Source organism: Leucopleurus acutus, assembly GCF_964270905.1.
Source record: "Leucopleurus acutus genome assembly, chromosome: 12".
NCBI lineage: Eukaryota > Metazoa > Chordata > Mammalia > Artiodactyla > Delphinidae > Leucopleurus > Leucopleurus acutus.
In genome coordinates, this window is record NC_139154.1 from 4465759 (window position 1) to 4477816 (window position 12058).

The window sequence follows — 12058 nt, forward strand, 5'->3', positions numbered from 1 at the left end:
CTACGTTCATTGATGTTTGACAGACAGAATGAAGAGATACAGAGTTAAATATTTACCAGGCAATCAGATGCCGGGGCTTGTGCTCAGCTGTTTTCTATCAAAGGAAAGCATGGTTTGAAGGTACTTTATAAAAAGTTATTCAACTATTAGTTTTCATTATTTATAGTATTGTTTTATTTCATTATATATGCCTACATAGGCATATACTGAATATTATCTAATATAAACTGTCATTTACCATTGACATATTAAAAACTTTTACCTTATAACTATTTAAAAAGGCTGTAAGGCATAAAAATATGTCCCATATAGTCACAAAGTCCAAATAGGTGGTCTTGCTTTACAATATTTCTTTGAATTGCTTACATTGAGCATTATCTTCAATTTTAAGATATTAATAAGGATACAAAATTAAACTTGGTGTCTCCAAATGTTAGCTTTCCTGAGAAGTTTGGGTGACCTTCCTCTCTTATTCAGGGCTGTTAAGAACATTAAAGGTGATAATTCACATATCATCTTGCCCATCAGATATTCCCTGTTTTCCTTTATTTCTCATGTATAAATAGCAGAGCCCAATAGCTAATTGGCAGACAGCAGAAGTAATGAATGTCTTTTCCTCTCTTGTTTCCCTTTCAGAGGCCATGTGTTGAGAAGCCAGAACCACAGAACTGTAACAACTCACCACTGAGCAGCTCCACAAAGATAAGCTGCTTTCTCAATAGATTTATCAGACCTACAGAGGATTTGGTGTGAGCAAGAACAAACTCTGTGTGTGTGTGTGTGTGTGTGTGCATGCGTGCACGTGCATGCAAGTTTACCTGATGTAACATGAAATTATTCTATCCTAATTTAGACAGCATTTCACATAAGTTCTGGACCATTTAAGCAGTAAATGAATTGGTTGTTATTATTATTGCTAATGTGATCATCAACATCATTGAAAACAAACCTTGACATTCTGCAGTCCCATTTTGTTGTCCTCTTATGTAACTGCAGTTGACTTAGTAAAAACTGGGATTTTTCACCTTTCTCAAAATGTCTAAATTGGAAATATACAATCATATTTATTGGTAATAGATTTGAGGACATTCCTCAGAAATTTTGACTGTTGCTCCTGTCACCAAGATTTTGGATATTTCCTGACCCAAATAAGTAGTTTCAAATATTAATCAGTCAAAACTCATTGGTAAAATACAGACACTAAAATGATTGCTAAATCACAGATGTCTTGAACATGAAGCAGTAGATCTTTCTAAATGCTGTTACTCTACATTTTGGTTTTTATATCTTTTATCTTGATATAAAACATGTTTATTTGTATCTTGGGGAAGTTTAATCAAAATGGTGACTGATTTTCAATGAATTACATAACTGATTCTATGTGCTGATCAAATTTCTGACAAGCACATATGTGCTATCATTTACTTTTCATCTGAAACAGCTAGTGAAGCAACATTCATTATTTGTGTTCTGCTCACCGTTTTTGTGTTGGCAACTCATATTAACGGTCATTCATGTGAGGTTACTGAGTATCAGTAATTCTACACTGGGGTAAAAGTTGCATTTCAGACTTGTATCTGCCATTGCCCTGATTGTGTCCATTTACTTATCATTGGCATGGAATTTTATTCTTACAAATCAGGGTAATTGTCAACCACATGGCAATGTGGAGAAAATCTTAACCAATAAAAAAGGAACATGAGTTCACTCCCCTAAGCATGTCGGAACCACAGGACAGCTTAGTCTTTGCCTTTAATATGCTATTTCACTGATTTATTGGAGCCCACTACTACTTATGTTGCTGGGTCTCAAGTTACAAATCTTTAGAAATTTTACAATTTACTCACATGCTCAGAAAAATTACTTCAAGGTATTTCAGCAAATTAGGCATAACTGCAGGAATAACTTCATATGATATAAAAAATAATAATAAGCAAAAACAGTACAAATTAATGGAATACTTAAATTCAATTCCCTCAGATTTTTCTCAAAATTTTTTCCAGAACCCTTAGTACATATCAATAGCAATTAGTAGTTTTACCTTATATTTCATCAGAGTTTTAAAAGCTAGTTTCCCCTAGATTGTACATTCTGTGTCTATTTTATTAACTAATTCATTCTTGGAATCTGACAAAATGCCTTAAACAGTAATGAATCTATAGATATTTATGAATAAATTAACTTCAATACCAAAATATTGAAACTTCTAAACACTGACAGTAAATGGTGTTACTAACTGTTTTGGTCTTTCTGAAGGTTAATTTTGCTAATTTTATCAAAATTTCAAAAATGTATTTATATTCCTAGTATGACAATATTTAGCCTATAAAAATAACTTCCTTATGTCCAAAAATTATGTATGTAAACAAAGACTTTACAAAATTTTGTATAAAGAAAATTTGCTTGATACTATGTATTTACTTATGTGATATGTGTTTTATATATATATAAATTTTCAATATATACCAAACATGTATTGATTAAGTAATTGTAATTCATCTATCATTTTAACACTAGGTAGTCATTTAAGAGTGTGGTAAATAATTATGTGCTAACATGGAAATATGTGTGATATACAGTTAAGAAAAAAAGGAGTGTAAACATTTCCTGTAAAATAAAAAGAATATTTGTATGCATTCACCCATGAATATTTTCTATGTGTGGGCAATTTTCAAAAATATATTTAATAGAATGTGCTTGTTGGAAGGGTGTGAAAAAAGGGGTTTCAATTACCTTTTTATCTTACAATTGAATACATCTTTTTTTTTTTTTTTTTGCGGTACGCGGGCCTCTCACTGCTGTGGCCTCTCCCGTCCCGTTGCGGAGCACCCGGACGCGCAGGCTCAGCAGCCATGGCCCACAGGCCCAGCCACTCCATGGCATGTGGGATCTTCCCGGGCCGGGGCATGAACCCACGCCCCCTGCATCGGCAGGCAGACTCTCAACCACCGCGCCACCAGGGAAGCCCCTGAATACATCTATTTTAAAAGAGTATATTGTTTTGCCATTTTTTCATGGATAAGCTACTGTAAGGGAGATGAGAAGGGAAGGATATGGCAACACATAAGTGGCAAATTAAAATGATTACCTATAGTGGTATATGTAGGTATATATTATTTTGTGTAACCATGTATTAATAGTGCCAGGTAAACTTAGTTTTCAGCATTTTACTATAAAAATTAATTCAATTTTTTTAAATGTCTAGCTTCTAATTGTAAGTAGCTCATGAGTCAATATGGAATGTTCATATGCATAGCACCCATTTTCTTACTGCACTTTATTGAAGTTTTGAAACTGTCAAAACTTTAAAGATTTTGGACAATGCTCTATTTAGAAAAGTTCTGATTAATTCAGTATATACTTTTTAAATGTCTCTTTCTACCAGGCAGTTTTGCATAATAATAGTATATTTATTTCTTAACATTTCAAATTCTCCAGCTTTTCCATCCTTTCACACCAAAAGTCATAATTATTTCCATAGCAACCATGCTCATTGTCAGAGGTAGAAATTTTGACTTCTCTTGGGCTTTTTTTTAAGGGAGCATAGAACATTTAAACAACAAAAGATGTTATTTTATGAAAATTGTCAAGAACTGAGAGAAAAAGATGTTGGATATTTCCTTTAATAATTTGTGCTGATAAATTATTACCAGTATATGTTACTGCAAAATCTCAACACTATTATTTCCTTAGTAATCCCAAGTTATAAGTAATATCTCCTTTTCCACAGTCATAATTTCTCTCTGTACCAAAAGACAAGTCTTAACATATATAAAATTGAAAATAAATATTTTTATATGTTTACTTAGAGAATTTACTCCAAATATCTGATTTTCTGACCCTGGGTTCTTTAATTAAAGGAAAATTTCAGTCTATAAGTGCAATTAATTCAATAAATTCATCTAAAAAATAAAAAAAATATTTTTCTCCTTAGCCACTTCTAAAGTGTCGTCAGCATCTTATATAGTGTGATATTATACATTGTGATTTAAAAACTAAAAGTTTTCTGATTATGCCTTTTTGTGAGCAATAGATAAGTGTTTGCCATAATACATTCTTGAATACAAGAATGATAAATACTGAAACAAAACTCATTTTTTTCTTTTGTTTGAAGTTACTGTTTGGCACCACTGGATGGAGATACTAGATTAGTAAAATAGAAGAGAGTATGTTTTATTTTATCATATTTATAAATTTGTTTACAGAAGGCCGGTAATTTTGGCTGGATCTTCTTGAAAATCATTATCATCACCACCAATAGAACACGCTTTATAAGAAGAGAAATAGGATACAAAATATGAGACCTATTTTGCCCAATGTCACAAAATGAATTGGCCATAAATAACAAGCTACTGGTTCCCATTCTCCTAGTTTACTGTTTAGTGAATCGGAAAGTAAAACCAAAGGGCAAACATATTAATTTATCAACATGTTAAATGTAGATGCTTTACTTGTACTATTATATAAGTTTATTGATGAAATTTTTAACTTTGAATGACTTATTTATATATTGCCTAAATTTATAACAAACTACTATGTGAAAAGTGAAGGCTGTAGTATTTTCAGTAATAAATGAGCATATTACTTTGTCACAATTTAATAAAAAAGACAAATTTTGAAAAGAAGAAATATTAAAAGTGGGCAAATTCTGGAACTAACACTCTCAGGTTTCCAAGTTAAAATATGAGGATTAAGTTGTGTGGCACATCACAACATCTCTTTTAGGAGGAGGGTGTTCAGTTTGAGAATAATGACTCCATTGATAGGGCAGATTTGAGCTCCCTCTGACTTTTCAATGAGGTCCTATATTCAGTATAATTATGCTTCTCTTTTTCAGCTGCCTGGTTCAAAATCTCCTGATTTTCTCATCTCTACAACATATTAAATCACTTTATTATTTATGTTTTCATCTACCCCACCATATGTGAGACTCTCCAAGACAAGAATTGTGCCTAGTTTTCCTTTGAATCTCAGACCAATATTTGGCAAATAGTACAAATTCAATATGTGTTTTAAGATATATTGATATGATTATGAAAATAAAAATTGCCACATTTCTCCCATTTCTCAACTACCCTCTCAAAATTCTCTAACTTTTAATGTCAATAAATATATTTACACCAACATTGTAAGTTTCACAACTGAATATTTTATAGTTTTGGACAGTTTACAAAATAGATTAACATATGCAGTGTCATTATATCTTTAGGTAGGCATTAAGGAATTTTCAATGATATTTTAGAGAAATCTATTATATATCACACATTATAGTTATTATTTGTATTTTACATGCAAGGAAGCCAAGCTTCAAATTGTTTAAATAATTGCTCAAAACCTAAAGGCAGTACTCAAGTTCAAAGACAAAAGCATTTAAATTGCTGTTTCCTCAATCAAGGGACTTCATTCATTCTATGCCACTCCATTATGATTCTAGAAGGAGGCTAAACTCATGTGAAAATGACATGTTAAGCCATAGTTAGCCAAGTACTCTTCAGGGAATAAATCTTAAAATATTTTTGTTTATGTTTTGCTTGTTTATTTTTAATAGAGCTGTAAGCCATGAGTAATATAACATAGAAAAGTTAAATTTTGATAGAGTGGAAGAGGAATAAGAGTTTTAAAATCAGTAAACTACAGCCACTATGTCCCCACATTTTAAAAATAAATTACATTTTGTATTTTCCTATAAGAAGATATTAATATGTATTTGTGATTCTCTTAAACAGCATTGTAGTTAGTTATTTATATATAATATACAATATATAAATAGTTATTAACTAAATATGTGTGTTAATATCCATATAGTATAATATTTTTCCAGATAGCCAGAAGTATTTGGTCTAAAGTATTTTAAATGCTCAAGAAAAAAAAAATCAACCCAGAATTGTGTTTCCAATGAAAATATTCTTAAAAATACTAAATAAAGGCTTTTTCAGATTTAAAAAAATAAGAAAATTTGATATTAGCTCTCTGTACTAAATAAATGCAAAGGAAATTTTTCAGAATGAGGCAAAGTGATGTCAAGTGAATGTCAAATCTTCAGGAAAGAATAAGTACATTGGAAATGGTACTTGTGTGGCTAAATATAAAAGACTAACTTTTCTTCTTAATTTCTTTAAAACACACATAATTGTTTATAGCAATATTATGGGACTAATAAAGGATATGTCAAATTTACAATTCAGATACGATGACACAGATTGTTTACCTTTGTTCCTTGCTGATAATCACAACCATAAACTCTGGAAATAATTCAAGAGGCAAACAAAGGAAAAAACTCTGAAAAATGTAAAGAAGAAGTCAGACTGGTAAACAATTGAATAAACATACTATGTTCATGGACTGGAACACTCAACATAGTAAAAATGTTACTTCTCTCCAAAATAATCTATAGGTTTAATGCAATTCCTAAGAAAATCCCTACAAGGTTTTTCTACACATACAAAACTTATTCTAAAATTTATATAGAAAAAGTACCTAAAACAATCTTGACAAATAATAGTAAAGAAGGAAAAATAATTCTAACATATATTAAAGTTTACTCTGTAGCTATATTAATCACAACAGTATGATATTGGCAGAGATACAGACACACAAATCAGTGGAACAGAAAAGAACCCAGAAATACATGCAAATATGCCAAACTGATTTTTGACAAAACCACAAAAGAAATTCAGTGCAGGAAGGATAACTTTTTCCACAAGTTGTTCTGGAGAAATTGGACATCCATAGGTAGAAAAAAATGAAGATTGATCTAGACTTCATGTCTTACACAAATACTAACTCAAAATTGGTCATGGACTTAAAGATCTAACAGAAAATTTTTAAACTTGGGAAAAAACAGTATCATAATATTTTATGGTGGGATTTATAACGTTCATAGATACAATACATATGAAAAAAGTAGCAAATATTATTGTAAGATAGAAATCTACCTATTTAAAACCCATGTAATATGCCATCATCTACATAAAGCTATTCTATATATTCCAGGCTGTGTATTCCACAGCTCTTCTGTGTATTCAAATCTTCCAGGCTTGAAAAAACACATTGGGGAGGAGCTTCAAGAAGGTGGAAGAGTAAGACGTGGAGATAACCTTCCTCCCACAAATACATAAGAAATACATCTACATGTGGAACAACTCTAACAGAACACCTACTGAAAGCAGGCAGAAGACCTCAGACCTCCCAAAAGGCAAGAAACTCCCCACATACCTGGGTAGGGCAAAAGAAAAATAGGAAAAACAGAGACCAAAAAATAGGGGCAGGACCTGCACCAGTGGGTGGGAGCTGTGAAGGAGGAAAGGTTTCCACACAATAGGAAACACCTTTGTAGGTGGAGACTGTGGGTGGTGGCGAGGGGGGAATCTTCGGAGCCATGGAAGGAAATGCAGCAACAGGGGTGTGGAGGGCAAAGTGGAGAGATTCCTGCACAGAGGATTGGAGCCAACCAGCACTCACCAGCCCAAGAGGCTTGTCTGCATGCCCGCTGGGGCAGGTGAAGTCTGGGAGCTGAGGCTCGGGCTTCGGAGGTCAGATACCAGGGAGAGGACTGGGGTTTGCTGCATGAACACAGCCTGAAGGGGCTAGTGTGCCACAGCTAGCTGGAGGGAGTCCAGGAAAACGTCTGGAGCTGCCAAAGGGGCAAGAGACTTTTTTTTTGCCTCTGTTTCCTGGTGCACGAGAAGGGATTAAGACCATGGCTTAAAGGAGCTCCAGAGATGGGCACGAGCCGTGGCTATCAGTGTGGACCCCAGAGACGGGCATGAGAGCTAAGACTGCTGCTGCAGCCACCAAGAAGCTTGTGTGAAAGCACAGGTCACTATGCACACCTCACCTCCCGGGTGCTTGTGCAGCCTGCTACTGCCAGAGTCCTGTGATCCAGGGACAACTTCCCTGGGAGAACACACGGCCCACCTCAGGCTGGTGCAACGTCATGTTGACCTCTGCAGCTGCAGGCTCGCCTAGCACTCCATACCCCTCCCTCCCCCGGGCCTGAGTGAGCCAGAGCCCCCAAATCAACTGCTCCCTTAACCCCGTCATATCTGAGGGAAGAACAGAAGCCCTCAGGTGACCTACATGCAGAGACAGCTCCAAATCCAAAGCTGAACCCCAGGAGCTGTGGGAACAAAGAAGAGAATGGGAAATTTCTCCCAGCATCCTCAGGAGCAGAGGATTAAATCTCCACAATCAACTTGATATACCCTGCATCTGTGGAATACCTGAATAGACAATAAATCATTCCAGATTGGGAGGTGGACTTTGGGAGCAACAATATATACATTTTTCCCCCTTTTTCTCTTTTTGTGAGTGTGTATCTGTATGCTTCTGTGTGTGATTTTGTCTGTATAGCTTTGCCTTTACTATTTGTCCTAGGGTTCTGTCTGTTCATTTGTTTGTTTATTTGTTTTAGTATAGTTTAAGCACTTGTTATCACTGGTGGATTTTTTTTTTTTGGTTTAGTTGATCTTTCTTTCTTTTCCTTTTATTACTTAAAAATTTTAATATTTTTTATTATTTTAATAACTTTATTTTACTTTATCATATTTTATTTTATTTTCTTCTTTCACTCTTTCTTTATTTTCTCCCTTTTATTCTGAGCCTTGTGGATGACAGGCTCTTTGTGCTCCAGCCAGGCATCTGGGCTGTGCCTCTGAGGTGCGAGAGCCAAGTTCAGGTCACGCATCAACAGAAGACCTCCCAGCTCCACATAATATCAAACGGTGGAAAGTTCCCAGAGATCTCCATCTCAACGTCAAGACCCAGCTCTACTCAATGACCAGCAACTTCCCTAATATGTGAAAGGAAATAGTTAATCAACTCCAGGAAACACAGAGAGTCCCATACAGGATAAATCCAAGGAGAAACATGCCAAGACACATATTAATCAAACTATCAATAATTAAATACAAAGAAAACATATTAAAAGCAGCGAGGGAAAAACAACAAATAACATACAAGGGAATCCCCATAAGGTTAACAGCTGATCTTTCAGCAGAAACTCTGCAAGCCAGAAGGGAGTGGCAGAGCATATTTAAAGTGATGAAGGAGAATAAACTACAACCAAGATTACTCTACCCAGCAAGAATCTCATTCAGATTTGATGGAGAAATTAAAACCTTTACAGACAAGCAAAATTTGAGAGATTTCAGCACCACCAAACCAGCTTTACAACAAATGCTAAAGGAACTTCTCTAGGCAGGAAACACAAGAGAAGGAAAAGAACTACAATAATAAACCCAAAACAATTAAGAAAATGGTAATAGGAATATGCATATCAATAATTACCTTAAATGTAAATGGATTAAATGCTCCAACCAAAACACATAGATTGGCTGAATGGATACAAAAACAGACCCATATATTTGCTGTCTACAAAAGAGCCACTTCAGACCTAGGGACACATACATACTGACAGTGAGGGGATGGAAAAAGATAATCCATGCAAATGGAAATCAAAAGAAAGCTGGAGTAGCAATTCTCATAGCAGGCAAAATAGACTTTAAAACAAAGACTATTTCAAGAAACAAAAAAGGGCACTACATAATGATCAAGGGATCAATACAAGAAGAAGATATAACAATTGTAAATATTTATGCAACCAACATAGGAGCACCTCAATACAGAAGGCAAATACTAACAGCCATAAAAGGGGAAATAAATAGTAACACAATCATAGTAGGGGACATTAACACCCTACTTTCATCAAGGGACAGATCATCCAAAATGAAAATAAATAAGGAAACACATGCTTTAATGATACATTAAACAAAATGGAGTTAACTTCTATTTATAGGGCATTCCATCCAAAAACAACAGAATACACATTCTTCTCAAGTGCTCATGGAACATTCTACAGGATAGATCATATCTTGTGTCACAAATCAAGCCTTGGTAAATTTAAGAAAATTGAAATAGTATCAAGTAACTTTTCTGATGACAATGCTATGAGAATGGGTATCAACTACAGGAAAAAATCTGTAAAAAATACAAACACATGCAGGCTAAGAAACAAACTAATAACCAAGAGGTCACTGAGGAAATAAAAAAATACCTACAAACAAATGACAATGAAAACCTATGGGATGCAGGAAAAGAAGTTCTAAGAGAGAAATTTATAGCAATACAATCCTACCTTGAGAAACAAGAAACATCTCAAATAAACCATCTAACCTTACACCAAAAGCAACTAGAGAAAGAAGAACAAAAATACCCCAAAGTTAGCAGAAGGAAAGAAATCATAAACATCAGACCAGAAATAAAGGAAAAAGAAGTGACAGAAATGATAGCAAAGATCAATAAAACTAAAAGATGGTTCTTTGAGAAGATAAACAAAGTTGATAAACCATTAGCCAGATCATGAAAAAAAAAGGGAGAAGACCCAAATCAATAGAATTATAAATAAAAAAGGAGAAGTAACCACTGACACTGCAGAAATACAAAACATCATGAGAGATTGCTACAAGCAACTCTATGCCAATAAAATGGGCAACCTGGAAGATGTGGACAAATTGTTATTAATGCACAACCTTCCAAGACTGAACCAGGAAGAAATAGAAAATATGAACAGGCCAATCAGAAGCACTGAAATTGAAACTGTGATTAAAAATCTTCCAACAAACAAAAGCACAGGACCAGATGGCTTCACAGGAGAATTCTATGAAACATTTAGAGAGAGCTAACACCTATCCTTCTCAAACTCTTCCAAAAAATAGCAGAGGAAGGATTACTCCCAAAATCATTCCACGAGACACTGTAACCCTGATACTAAAACCAGACAAAGAAGTCACAAAGAAAGAAAACTACAGGCTAATATCACTGATGAACATAGATGCAAAAATCCTCAACAAAATACTAGCAAACAGAATCCAACAGCACAATAAAAGGATCATACACCATGAGCAATGGGGGTTTATCCCAGGAATGCAAAGATTCTTCACTATATGCAAATCACTCAATGTAATACACCATATTAACATATTGAAAGAGAAAAACCATATGACCAACTCAATAGATGCAGAGAAAGCTTTTGACAAAATTCAACACCCAGTTATGATAAAAACTCTTCAGAACATAGGCATAGAGCAAACTTTCCTCAACATAATAAAGGCCATATATGGCAAACTCACAACCAACATTGTTCTCAATGGTGAAAAACAGAATCCATTTCCTCTAAGATCAGGATCAAGACAAGGTTGCCCACTCTCACCACTGTTATTCAACATAGTTTTGGAAGTTTTAGCCACAGCAGTCAGAGAAGGAAAAGAAATAAAAGGAATCCAAATCAGAAAACAAGCTCTCACTGTTTGCAGATGACATGATAGTAAACATAGATAATCCTAAAAATGCTATCAGAAAACTGCTAAAGCTAATCAATGACTTTGGTAAAGTAGCAGGATACAATATTAATGCACAGAAATTGCTTGCATTCCTATACACTAATGATGAAAAATCTGAAAGTGAAATTAAGAAAACACTCTCATTTACCACTGCAACAAAAAGAAAAAAAAAATATCTAGGAATAAACCTACCTAAGGAGCCAAAAGACATGTCTGCAGAAAATTATAAGACACTGATGAGAGAAATTAAAGATGATACAAATAGATGGAGAGATATACCATGTTCTTGGATTGGAAAAATCAACATTGTGAAAAGGACCCTAGTACTCAAAGCAATCTACAGATTCAATGCACTCCCTATCAAACTACCACTGGCATTTTTCACAGAACTGGAACAAAAAGTTTCACAATTTCTATGGGAACACAAAAGACTCCGAATAGCCAAAGCAATCTTGAGAAAGAAAAACAGAGCAGGAAGAGCCAGTCTCCCTGACTTCAGACTATCCTGAAAAGCTACAGTAAACAAGACCATATTGTACTGGCACAAAAACAGAATTATAGATCAATGGAACAGGATAGAAAACCCAGAGATATACCCACGCCCATATGGTCACCTTATCTTTGATAAAGGAGGCAAGAATATACAGTGGAGAAAAGACGCCTCTTCAATAATTGGTGCTGGGAAAACTGGCCAGCTACATGTAAAAGAATGAAATTAG